Raw genomic sequence first — 12,513 nt, 5'->3', positions numbered from 1 at the left:
AGAGGAGATCATACTCGCACAGTGTTTGGCCCAGACTCAGACCCCACTGAGCACCTGCGCTGTGCCTGGCCACGTAGGAGCCTGTTGGGGGGCAGGGAAATGACTACACACCCTCTCTGCTCCCAGGGGCACCCCAAGTCAATGCAGCCCAGCAACAGAGGGCCAGGTGACGTTTGGCAAATGGTGGTGCCCAGGGGGTCCCCCTCATCCACCTTCCCTCAACAGCCCTCAGCGGCAACCCCACCGTGACCCCTGATTTGGGTTCCCCTGTCCTGCTGAGGGTTTTAGAGACACGCAGAGAGCCTAACTCTGGGTTCTCTCTCTAATTACTTCCGTGTCACCTCCTGAATGGCCCAGGGCCACAGAGACAGGGTCTCCTGTCCAGGGCCTCCCAGAGGAGAAAAGTCACCTCTGTGATCAACTGCAGCAAAAGCAGAGCAGCTGCGGGCAACCTTGACCTCCCGAGGTGGCTGGAGGGGTCAGTGAACGGCTGTGCCTCTGGGCAGGAACTCCTGTGTGACGATAAAATTACGTGCACTACCAAGCCATGACAAGTCACGGAGGGTCCTCAAAGGCACATTGCTGGGCAGAAGAAGCCAGTCTGAGAAGGCCACACAGTGTGTGCCTCCAACCCAATGCCCTTCAGGGAAAGGCAGAACTCTGGAGACACTGAGGGTGAAGAGGAGGGAGGGGAGAGAAGCTGGAGCACGGGGCTGTTCAGGGCCGTGAGAACACTCTATGTGATACTATCATGGGGGACACACGTCACTTACAACTGTCCAAACCCATAGAACATGCAACCCCAGGAGAGAACCCTAATGTCAGCTCCAGACTCTGGGTGGTGAGGACGTGTCAGCCTCGGTTCATCGCTTGTAACAGATGACCCACTGCGGTCAGGGATGCTGGTGATGGGAGAGGCTGAGCCTATGTACGTGTGTGTGGAACCTCTGTACTTCCCACTCAATTTGACCATGAACACAAAAGTGCTCTAAAAAATAAAGTCTATTACTTTTTTTTTAAAGTCTATTACTTTCAAATATGCTTTAAGAATCAGGTTGAAAGGTGTCCAGGAGTCGGGACCCGTCCTGTCTGGTGGGTCCAGAAATCACCAAATGTCCTATCAATCCAGCAAAGCCAAGTTCAGTGCTTGTATCACAAGAGGGTACAGCCCTGGCCAGACGTCTCAAGACTCACTGTCTTGGGAAAAGGAGGTCAAGGCGTGAGGGGGGTAGTGTCTGGGTCCGAGTGGAGACGGGCTGGCACAGGTCAGGTTCCGGAGACAGCAGAATGGGGCTGGAGGACACGGCAAGGGCTGGGTCACAAGCACTTGGTGGTGAGCCAACAGTCATTTCGTGACAAGCGGTTTACCTCACTGAGTAAGCTCTTGTTCCCATAGACAGATTTTCAGCAAGTTCTCAAAAAAATAAAGTTCTCTGCGACTGATTCCCCAGGATGAGAAATTTCTGCTGCGCAGTTCGCTTGCAGGCAGTGTGTTCTCAGACCGGAGGGAGAAGCCAGGGGTCAGCCAGCAAGAGCAAAGCTGGGCTCCCAGGTGCAGAACTCATTCGGGGATGAACCCCATGGGGCCTCGGTCTTCCCATTGGCAAGGTGGGGTTCAAGATCACACGGATTCAGAAGGCCTTTCCAGCTCTGGTGGGCAGGTCTGTTTGAAGCTAGGCTCAGAGGGGCTGGGAAATTGCCCATCAGAGACCCCTGGGACCCAGGCAGAGGTGAATCGGGATGTTCCCAATACCAGTCCAGCCATCTCCTGGCCCACCTGCCCTGCCCAGAACTTGTGCTGAAAAGGAGGAGGGCCAGGACAGCAGGGTTAGGAGTGGGGAGTGGGAGCTGGGTCTGCTGGAAAGGTGACCCCCTCTGTCTCTCCCTCCCTCTCCCGCAGCTAACCAGCCCCAGACCCTGACTCTGCCCACCCCAACCCCATGGCTCCTTGTGCCCCAGCCCCCCCAATTCCTACCTCCTTTCCTTGCATCTCCTTGGACTTAACCCACCCCTTCAAATCCATTCTCCCTACTGAGGTCAGTCTTAGCAAAACCCAAGTCTGACCCTGTCACTGATGCTCAAAACTCTCCCATGGCCCCCACTGTCCTCCAGACAAAGGCCCTCCACCCGCCAAAATCCTAGCTGCCCATTCTGCAAAAGTTGATCCCAAAATTCATATGGAAAAGCAAAGCCCCACAGCCTCTCCTGCTTCTTCTCTCACTCGAATCCCCCGGGGACATTGTCCACCAACCTAGAAAGTCTAGGAAGACACAGCCTGGTCTTGCTGGGCACCCTCATCACAGCACTCACCACCTGACACTGAGGCGGTCCCTGCCAGCCACCATCTCCGCCATCCCACTGTGAGTTCCCCAAGGTCAAGGACCACCCTGGCTACTGCTGTGTCCACAGCACCCAGCAGGGACTCCACAAAACACGTATGCACACACCCACACACAGCACATACATTGCACATGTGCGCGCACAGCACACTCACACACGCGTACACCACACACCTCATGCTAGCGGGCACACACACATGCACACACGCACCACAATCACACACACCCACATTTCCACACACACTCCCGCGCTGGAGGGACACGGACGCGATGCGCACACACACCCCCGCCCCAGGTTCTCGGTGCGACAGAGAGGGGGCGCCCACGCAGCCCACACCGCGGATGACTGAAAAGTCAGACAACGCGATCCCGCTCTTTTCCAGAGGAACGAAGGAAGCCTCTGTCCTCTAAGCCAGCTGGGGCACAGCCCCTCCAAGGTGGCTGTGCTGTCCCCTCCTCTTCCCAGCATCCCCAGGGAGGCCCAGAGAGGAGCCCCCACCTGAGGCAAAGTGGAGAACTGGCCTGTCCTGGGCCTCGGCCCCTGGGTCCTCCCATGGCTAAACTCAGGTTGGTGTCCAGCTGCCCCTGGTATGCAGGGGGAGGACCCGCAGCCAGAGACAGGGGTCCCCCTGCTGTGGTATATGGACTTACGGTCACCTGGGGCGGGAGAGAGGTAAGGAGGCAGGGGGAGGGGCCCAGGTCCATGGATGTGCAGCTGGGCCAGGGTGAGGGTGCATGGAGGGGAGGACAGAGGGGAGGACGTGGGGTCCTGGTGGGAGTCCGCTTCTCACGACGCGCCTCAGGCACAAGCGCAGTGGCGTCCAGCACGCACACCAGGCAGCAGGTCACAGGCCAGACTCCACTCGGCAGGGCCCTGCTGTGTTGTGGGCGACGCAGTTGTCACTTAAAATGAGGTACATGGAGGGCGACCCTGGAGGCCCCAGGGCTCCCTCTCCTCGGCCTGACCCTTGGCCACAGAAAGTGACCCCGTATGGCTCCAGGGACGGCGCCCTGCGGGGTTGCTGCCGCACCGGCCCACCGCCTGTTTGTGTGGTTGCTAGGAGGTTTCCATGGCGACCAATAAGGGATGAGGGAAACCTGGAAGCTTCACACATCCCCCTCCACTGGCGGGAGCTGGGCCCCCGCAGCCCCTCCTGGGATTGGCTACCGCGCGGGGGTTGGGGGCCCTGGACCCCTGCAGACCCGTCAGAAGCCAACACAGCAGGAACCCTGGAGCACATCAGGAACAGGAGCAGAATGGGGTGGGGGCCTCAGGAGGCGGGGAGCCCCCCCAAGGCAGCACCTGCTCCACGGAGGGCTCACCATGTGTCAGCTCATCCATCCGGTCCCCGGGCCTTGTGATGGGGCGGCTGGTCCCCCCAGCCCCCAGCCACAGATGAAGAAATGGGGGAAGCAGCCTGGTCTGAGCTGAGCCTGGTCTGACACAGTGTGCCCAGGGCTGGTGGGGGCCAGATTCCTCCGCTCCTAACCGCTCATCCTCCAGGGCTGTGCTCGGACTACCTCCCTCTGACGGCCAGCAGACCCAGGCACAGAGAGGGTCTGCTCCCAGGTCACACAGCGCAATAGGTATGACCAAGCAGGAGGGGCATGCGGGGATCTGTCTGGCCGCAGCCGAAATGCCTGGTCCTGAGACCCAGGCCAGTCCAGGGAATCACAGTCCTGGGGGGACACGCTGACACAGATGGGGGCCACGGAAAGTCATGTAATGAAATACCTAGAAAACAGAGCTGGGTGGGAGAGCAGTGGGCAGGGGAGGCAGCCGCTGCCTGGGACTGGGTGGAGAAAACTGAGCCCATCCTCAGTCCCTGGGGCGAAGGCCTTGCTCCTTGGGGCTGGGATGTAGGCAGTATCCTCCATGCTCCCCGGGGATGGCGTGAGGGCACTGCCGCCCATGCTCCCCCAGACGGGGGTGTAGGCGTTGCCTCCCAGTGCTCCTCCTGTGGTCACAGCCCATCTCAAACAGCCCTGGAAGGGGCAGACAGAGAAGGCTTGCACTCTGTCACACAAGGAACCTGAAGCCCAGAGAGGCCAAGTGACTGGCTAAGGTCACCCAGGTTTTCAGTGGCAGAACGAGCCTCCTAACAGAGCTCTCCTACCTCCTGGCCCTACGAGGTTCCAGTGGCACGCTTGTAATTTCCTGTGAATGATCTCTGATCTTGTGCCTAGGGGGGACCTGGCCAAGAACAGCACCTCACATGGGACAGACACTTGTGAATGGGGAAGGAGGAGCAGCTGACCCTGTGGCCTTTGGTAAAGGAGAAACTGAGGCTCAAGGGCAGGGGCAGAAGGGAGTCAGTGGAGTAGGGAGGAAGGGCGGATCCCACGGCCCTGTCCCTAAGCCACAGAGGCCCCTCCACCCCACAGCCCCTGTCTGGAGAGGAAGAGCACAGGGTGAGCAAGGGGTAAGGAAAGCCGGGGAGACAGCCCGGTGGTCAGGGCAGAACCCCCCAGCACCTCCACTCCCCTGCCTGCAGGTGGGGGTGCCAAGGCTTCTGCTCCCTCCAAGGAGGCAGCGTTGCTATGGTGACCGCCGTTACCTGGCAACTGAGCAACGTGGTCCTGGGCACCTGCTGTCTTTCCTCTGGCTCTGGGGATGGACGTGTGTCCAGAAGGCCCCTGGTCTCAGGAAACCCACCTGTGGGGACAAGACAGGTAGGCTGGGGCAGGAGGGGACAGGCAGAGTCTCTCCTGGGCCTGTGAGAATCAGAAGTAGGCTTTCATTGTTTTCAAAATTAGGAATAATAGTTTTGATTTATGGGATAACAAAAATAACATCGTGAAAAAAATGTTTTCCCAACAATATAAGAAAGTATAAGACAAAGGTAAGATTCACCGTATCTCCTTTCGGTGGCATGTTCGTGTCATCCGTCTCTCTGCGCAGTGCCGGGGGTAACGGGGACATGGTTTTAACAAGGGGTCACGCCCCGCGTGGCTCGCCCCGCGTCCCCACTTCGCTCTGCGTGCGGACAGGTTTCTGGGTCAGCGACTCCAATCTCTCGCACGGCGCACTGCCAAGGCCCCTGGGGGTGACTCGCTGAGCGGGCCATAAGCCCTGGCTCGGGGCTAAGGCTGACCTTGTGCCTGGGTGGGGCTCACAGACCCCCAGATACCGAGATCCCCAGCGTGAGGAAGGAAGCCCTGCTCCCCAAGAAGGCGCAGGGAGGAGAAAGGCAGAGAAAGGACCTTTGCCCAGAAACACAGCAGGCTTCCTGGAGAAGGCCCTTTTTCGGAAAGGATTAGAAAGATGAACCGGATTAGAATATGGAAGTGAAGGGGGCCCTGGGTGGCTCAGTCTGTAAGCCTCTGCCGTGACCCTGAGGTCCTGGGATCCAGCTTCCATCAGGCTTCAGCAGGGGGCCTGCTTCTCCCTCTCCCACTCCCCCTGCTTGTGCGCGCGCTCTCTGAAGTAAATAAATAAAATATTTAAAAAAGGAATGTGGAAGTGAAGACAGTAGTGGGCCTGCACTCAGTCCTCCCGAGTGTAGCAGGGAAACGGGGGTGGGGGGGGCTGACCTGCCTCCTGGGGGAAGGCTGGAGGGAGGGGCTCCCAGGGGGCCTGGGGCGTGAGGGCAGGAGGGAGCAGCCAGAAGGAGAGGCAGGATAGGAGAAACAGAGCAGGGAGGCAGAATGTGGGGGGGATGGAGAAGGAGTTGGGGAGCGGTCCATATGGCTGAGCAGGTTTACTTCCCCCTTAACCCACGGCTCACGTTGTGGGCGCCGTGCTATCCCCATTTTACAGTGCAGCGAGCTGAAGGCCTGAGCCACTCAGTTAGACTTTCCAAGGACGACGGCCCCTGAGTGGAGGCGTCCCGGTAGAGCCCTCTCTGACTCCAGTCCCCAGAGCCCACTCCAGCCACCAGCTCGAGCCACCCTGTCCCCTCCCACCACAATCTGTCTCAGAACTGGGTCCACTAAGGCCCCTGGCCCGCCAGATCCCTCTGGAGTGAGTGTGCTCCACAGCCCAGGGCCTCTCCTAGGAACACCTGGTTGGTGGTCAGGCCCACGCTGACCGCCTGCTGCCCAGGGCATGTATCATCATGGGGTCTGTCCTGAGGAGCCACTGGGCAGGTGACCAAGCCAAGAGGTGGTTAGGCCCATGGCGGGCAAAGCCCCATCTCCTTCCTGGAGCAGCAGTGCCCCACCCTCTGTGGGTGCTGGGGCGGGGGAGGGGGCAGGTCTGGACAGGAGCTGGTCAGTTTCTGCTGCCCTCACCCCCATCCGGGGTGTCTCAGAAGTGAACTTGAAGGTGGACCTTGAGTCCCCACCTTGAGTGAAGCCCACGGCTCCCTCTCGTTCCCCCCAACACACACAGGCCGGACCAGAGACACATGGGAACCCCCGCTCACAGGCTCCGTGGGGAGGGCCCAGCCATCTGCCCACCCGGCCCCTGAGCCTTCAGCCCAGCGGGCAGCACACGCACACCAGCTCCTCCCACCCCCCTGTGATCTGAGTAAGGGTTCAGTAGGGAAGCTTTCTGTTCCAGGCCAGAGGGGCCTTTCCTGTCCCTCCTGGGGTGGGGCGCTGTCCCCCACCCACTTCCCCGTCCCCAGCCCACCAGGGACCAAGCCTCCCAGAAGAGGAGGCAGGGAAGAGGCGGTGGGCATACCTCCTTACGCCTTGGCTCACCCCTTCCTCCTTCGGCATCCTCTGAGCCTCTGTCTCCCCAGGGCCAGAGGCAGGGGGACCACACCCCCTCTTGCCTGGGGGGCCCCCCAATCCAAGGGCCACAGCCTGGAGTGGGCCAGGCTGGAGAAAGGGAGTCCACTCCGCCGGGGCTTTAGAGGGCTTCCAGGAGGAGGCGGTATGTGACCAAGGCCGGCGACAACCGGGAGCCATCGAGAGGGAGGGTGTTAAGATTCCACATGTGGATTCCCGAAGCAGACCTTCTGGGCCAGCTCTGGGCCAGGCCTGGCCTGACGATGGGCCTGAGGCCATCGCACACCCTCGAAGTGGGGAGGGGCTCCAGGGAAGGGGCAGGGGTGGGACGCTGCCCACGCTGGAGGGGATGAGAAACTCCGAAGGAGAAACCGGTCTTTGAGAACAGAGGCCCCACACCTCAGGCTGGGCGGGGCCTCTGGAGGAAGGAGCTCAGGCCTGGGGCTGGGCCGGGTTCTGGGGTTCCAGCCGTTCCAGCCATCCCAGCCCTCTCGGGTTTGGGGCCTGCCGTGGGTTGAGTGTCCGAATCCCAAACCCCAGAACTCGTGAGTGAGACTTTATTTGGAAAAGGGGTGTCTGTGTGCTGGATTGTCTGGTGGGGCCCGGGCCCAAGTCCCGTGGCAGGTGTCCTTGTAAGAGGCAGAGACACAGAGGGCAGGCTGTCTGAAGACCAGGACAGACACGGGGGTGACTTGGGCACAAGCCCAGAAGCACCCGAGCCAGGAGCTGGAAGGGACGGGCCCTTGGGAGCCCTCATATGAGCAGGACTCAACGCCTCCAGGGTCCCTTTCAGGCCTGCCCACCCCAGGAAACTGCAAGGAAAGCGGGGACCCAGGCAGGGTAGGGGCCCCAGCGGGATGTGGGGGCTCTGAAAGCGCAGAGAGCCCCCAGACCTGGTGGTGCCCATGCCCCTTAGCCCCTGAGCAGGGCTGCGGCCTGGGGCCCTGTGCACAGTGCCCAGCTCGCGAACGGAGCGGCGGCGCCCCCTGCTGGCCGCGGTGCCCTTTACAGGCGCCTCTAGCGGGAATGAGGGAGGGTGTCCCGTGTGAGCCGGCACCAGGACATCCGTTAGCCAGGATTCTGGGCGTCAGGGTGTCATGGGAACAAGCACAGCTACCGGTGGAGTAACCGAGGGCAGCACATCTTCTAGCCTAATCTGCCGGAGTCCCTCCCCCACGCTGCCTGCGGGACCAGGGACCTGCCCGGGGATGGCAGCCTGGGCCACGCGGCTATGGGTGGGAACCCCGCCTGGGACTCTGGGGGCCTGGCCAGTCACACAGGGCCCCCGTCTCAGAAAGGCTAGAGCTTGGTTTCAGACTGTGCTGTCACCATCTTTAAAGTTGGGGACGCCTGGGTGGCTCAGTCATTAAGCGTCTGCCTTTGGCTCAGGTCATGATCCCGGGGTGCTGGGATCGAGCCCCGCGTTGGGCTCCCTGCTCGGAGGGGAGCCTGCTTCTCCCTCTCTCACTCCCCCTGCTGGTGTTCCCTCTCTCACTGTGTCTCTCTCTGTCAAATAAATCAAAATCTTTTAAGTCAATCAATCAATCAATCAAATAAAGCTCACCATTCTCAACAAGGGCCCCTCACTTTCACTCTGTACTGGGCCCCGCACATCACATCCTGGTCCTGAGTGTAGGAGCTCCCACAGGAGCCCATGAGCTGGTGGAGGACACCCTCCACCCCGGGCTGCCGGGCGCGCGGGGCCTGGTCCTGCAGCACCCATGTTCCCACGGGGCCAGCTGTCCCCCGCGGCTCCCGCTCCGTGGGCCTGAGCTCCAGGACAGTGTCAGGCCGCCCGGATGCCTCCTGCACTGCCAGACTGAGCTAGACCTTTCCCTTAGGCTCGCTCACTCCGGGCCTCCGTCCCACAGCTTGGGCCGCGCTGGCATTGGGCCCTGATCCCATGTCCAATGCCATGGGCATTCTGGTCCCCCACACCAAGCCGGGCACGCAGCCGGAAGGGTTTACGGCTGCACTGAATGGTGAACTGTCCGGGATATGGACAGGGTGCAGGGGTGGGTACACCAGCTCTGCGCCCCGCAGCCAGGTCCCTACACCCAGGCTCGGGGCCTGGGGAGCCCCCAGGATGGGTGGTCAGCCCTCCTGTCCCCAAGGCTGGGGGCGGGGGGGGGGGGGGGGGGCACCCAGGGTGGGATCTGTGGGGCTCTACTGCCATCTTGTGGCCGATGGGGAGAAGGCGGCGCACCACCCCGGGGGAGGCGGGAAGCTGGGCCCAGGCCATGTAGCTGGAAACTGGGACATCGGGAGGATGGGGACGGGGGCCGCCAGGGCGGAGACGCCAAACCAGCCTCCCCCCAACACCAGTCTCTCTCAACCGTTCTGCTCTGTCTCTTCACGCTGTGAATGAGGAATGGAGGGGAAGCAAACGTGGTAACGGAGCTGGTGAGTGGCAGGGACCCCCTGGGACCCCCAGGAGGGTGTCCAAAAGCCACAGCTCCTCCCAGAGCGCCCCCCCCCACACTGCCCCACAAGCCAAGGCCGGATGACACTGACCTTTCCTCAGGTCAGTCTCCGGAGGCTGTTGGGAACTGGGCCCAGCATCTCTGACAGGTCCTTCCCCGAGGGGATGGTCCTCATCCTCCATCCAGGGCTTATGAACTCCACTTCCAATCCCCTTTCTTCCAATCCCCTTTCCCACCAGAAGCCCGTGCTGTGTAGACAGCCGGCATAGGCTGAGACCCCAGCTCTGCCCTCAGGGAAGCCAGCTGGTATCTGGGAGCAGGAAGGTGGTCTTCAGAAGTGCAAATGGCCCTCTAGTCCAACCTCAGGGTTAATGAGGTCAGAGGAGGGGAAGGGCACAGGGAAGAGTGGGTGCCTAACAAGGGGGGTTTTGCTTTCAGACACAGATTCCATTCGCAGCCTGGTGTCCTTTCCACTCCATTCAGCCTGCAGGACAGTGGGGGGTTCCCACCTCTTGGCCGCACCTCGAGGACCAGAGGAGATCATACTCGCACAGTGTTTGGCCCAGACTCAGACCCCACTGAGCACCTGCGCTGTGCCTGGCCACGTAGGAGCCTGTTGGGGGGCAGGGAAATGACTACACACCCTCTCTGCTCCCAGGGGCACCCCAAGTCAATGCAGCCCAGCAACAGAGGGCCAGGTGACGTTTGGCAAATGGTGGTGCCCAGGGGGTCCCCCTCATCCACCTTCCCTCAACAGCCCTCAGCGGCAACCCCACCGTGACCCCTGATTTGGGTTCCCCTGTCCTGCTGAGGGTTTTAGAGACACGCAGAGAGCCTAACTCTGGGTTCTCTCTCTAATTACTTCCGTGTCACCTCCTGAATGGCCCAGGGCCACAGAGACAGGGTCTCCTGTCCAGGGCCTCCCAGAGGAGAAAAGTCACCTCTGTGATCAACTGCAGCAAAAGCAGAGCAGCTGCGGGCAACCTTGACCTCCCGAGGTGGCTGGAGGGGTCAGTGAACGGCTGTGCCTCTGGGCAGGAACTCCTGTGTGACGATAAAATTACGTGCACTACCAAGCCATGACAAGTCACGGAGGGTCCTCAAAGGCACATTGCTGGGCAGAAGAAGCCAGTCTGAGAAGGCCACACAGTGTGTGCCTCCAACCCAATGCCCTTCAGGGAAAGGCAGAACTCTGGAGACACTGAGGGTGAAGAGGAGGGAGGGGAGAGAAGCTGGAGCACGGGGCTGTTCAGGGCCGTGAGAACACTCTATGTGATACTATCATGGGGGACACACGTCACTTACAACTGTCCAAACCCATAGAACATGCAACCCCAGGAGAGAACCCTAATGTCAGCTCCAGACTCTGGGTGGTGAGGACGTGTCAGCCTCGGTTCATCGCTTGTAACAGATGACCCACTGCGGTCAGGGATGCTGGTGATGGGAGAGGCTGAGCCTATGTACGTGTGTGTGGAACCTCTGTACTTCCCACTCAATTTGACCATGAACACAAAAGTGCTCTAAAAAATAAAGTCTATTACTTTTTTTTTAAAGTCTATTACTTTCAAATATGCTTTAAGAATCAGGTTGAAAGGTGTCCAGGAGTCGGGACCCGTCCTGTCTGGTGGGTCCAGAAATCACCAAATGTCCTATCAATCCAGCAAAGCCAAGTTCAGTGCTTGTATCACAAGAGGGTACAGCCCTGGCCAGACGTCTCAAGACTCACTGTCTTGGGAAAAGGAGGTCAAGGCGTGAGGGGGGTAGTGTCTGGGTCCGAGTGGAGACGGGCTGGCACAGGTCAGGTTCCGGAGACAGCAGAATGGGGCTGGAGGACACGGCAAGGGCTGGGTCACAAGCACTTGGTGGTGAGCCAACAGTCATTTCGTGACAAGCGGTTTACCTCACTGAGTAAGCTCTTGTTCCCATAGACAGATTTTCAGCAAGTTCTCAAAAAAATAAAGTTCTCTGCGACTGATTCCCCAGGATGAGAAATTTCTGCTGCGCAGTTCGCTTGCAGGCAGTGTGTTCTCAGACCGGAGGGAGAAGCCAGGGGTCAGCCAGCAAGAGCAAAGCTGGGCTCCCAGGTGCAGAACTCATTCGGGGATGAACCCCATGGGGCCTCGGTCTTCCCATTGGCAAGGTGGGGTTCAAGATCACACGGATTCAGAAGGCCTTTCCAGCTCTGGTGGGCAGGTCTGTTTGAAGCTAGGCTCAGAGGGGCTGGGAAATTGCCCATCAGAGACCCCTGGGACCCAGGCAGAGGTGAATCGGGATGTTCCCAATACCAGTCCAGCCATCTCCTGGCCCACCTGCCCTGCCCAGAACTTGTGCTGAAAAGGAGGAGGGCCAGGACAGCAGGGTTAGGAGTGGGGAGTGGGAGCTGGGTCTGCTGGAAAGGTGACCCCCTCTGTCTCTCCCTCCCTCTCCCGCAGCTAACCAGCCCCAGACCCTGACTCTGCCCACCCCAACCCCATGGCTCCTTGTGCCCCAGCCCCCCCAATTCCTACCTCCTTTCCTTGCATCTCCTTGGACTTAACCCACCCCTTCAAATCCATTCTCCCTACTGAGGTCAGTCTTAGCAAAACCCAAGTCTGACCCTGTCACTGATGCTCAAAACTCTCCCATGGCCCCCACTGTCCTCCAGACAAAGGCCCTCCACCCGCCAAAATCCTAGCTGCCCATTCTGCAAAAGTTGATCCCAAAATTCATATGGAAAAGCAAAGCCCCACAGCCTCTCCTGCTTCTTCTCTCACTCGAATCCCCCGGGGACATTGTCCACCAACCTAGAAAGTCTAGGAAGACACAGCCTGGTCTTGCTGGGCACCCTCATCACAGCACTCACCACCTGACACTGAGGCGGTCCCTGCCAGCCACCATCTCCGCCATCCCACTGTGAGTTCCCCAAGGTCAAGGACCACCCTGGCTACTGCTGTGTCCACAGCACCCAGCAGGGACTCCACAAAACAGGAATCAGACAGTGATTATGGATGGATGAATGGGTGGACAAGTGGATGATGGATGGATGGATGGATGGAATGATGGATGGATGGATGGATGGATGGATGGATGGATGG

The sequence above is a fragment of the Enhydra lutris genome, unplaced genomic scaffold, assembly GCF_002288905.1.
Source record: "Enhydra lutris kenyoni isolate GAN:26980312 unplaced genomic scaffold, ASM228890v2 scaffoldscaffold55, whole genome shotgun sequence".
Classification (NCBI taxonomy): Eukaryota; Metazoa; Chordata; class Mammalia; order Carnivora; family Mustelidae; genus Enhydra; species Enhydra lutris.
The sequence above is the reverse complement of the archived record's forward strand: the minus strand, read 5'-3'. Positions refer to the sequence as shown.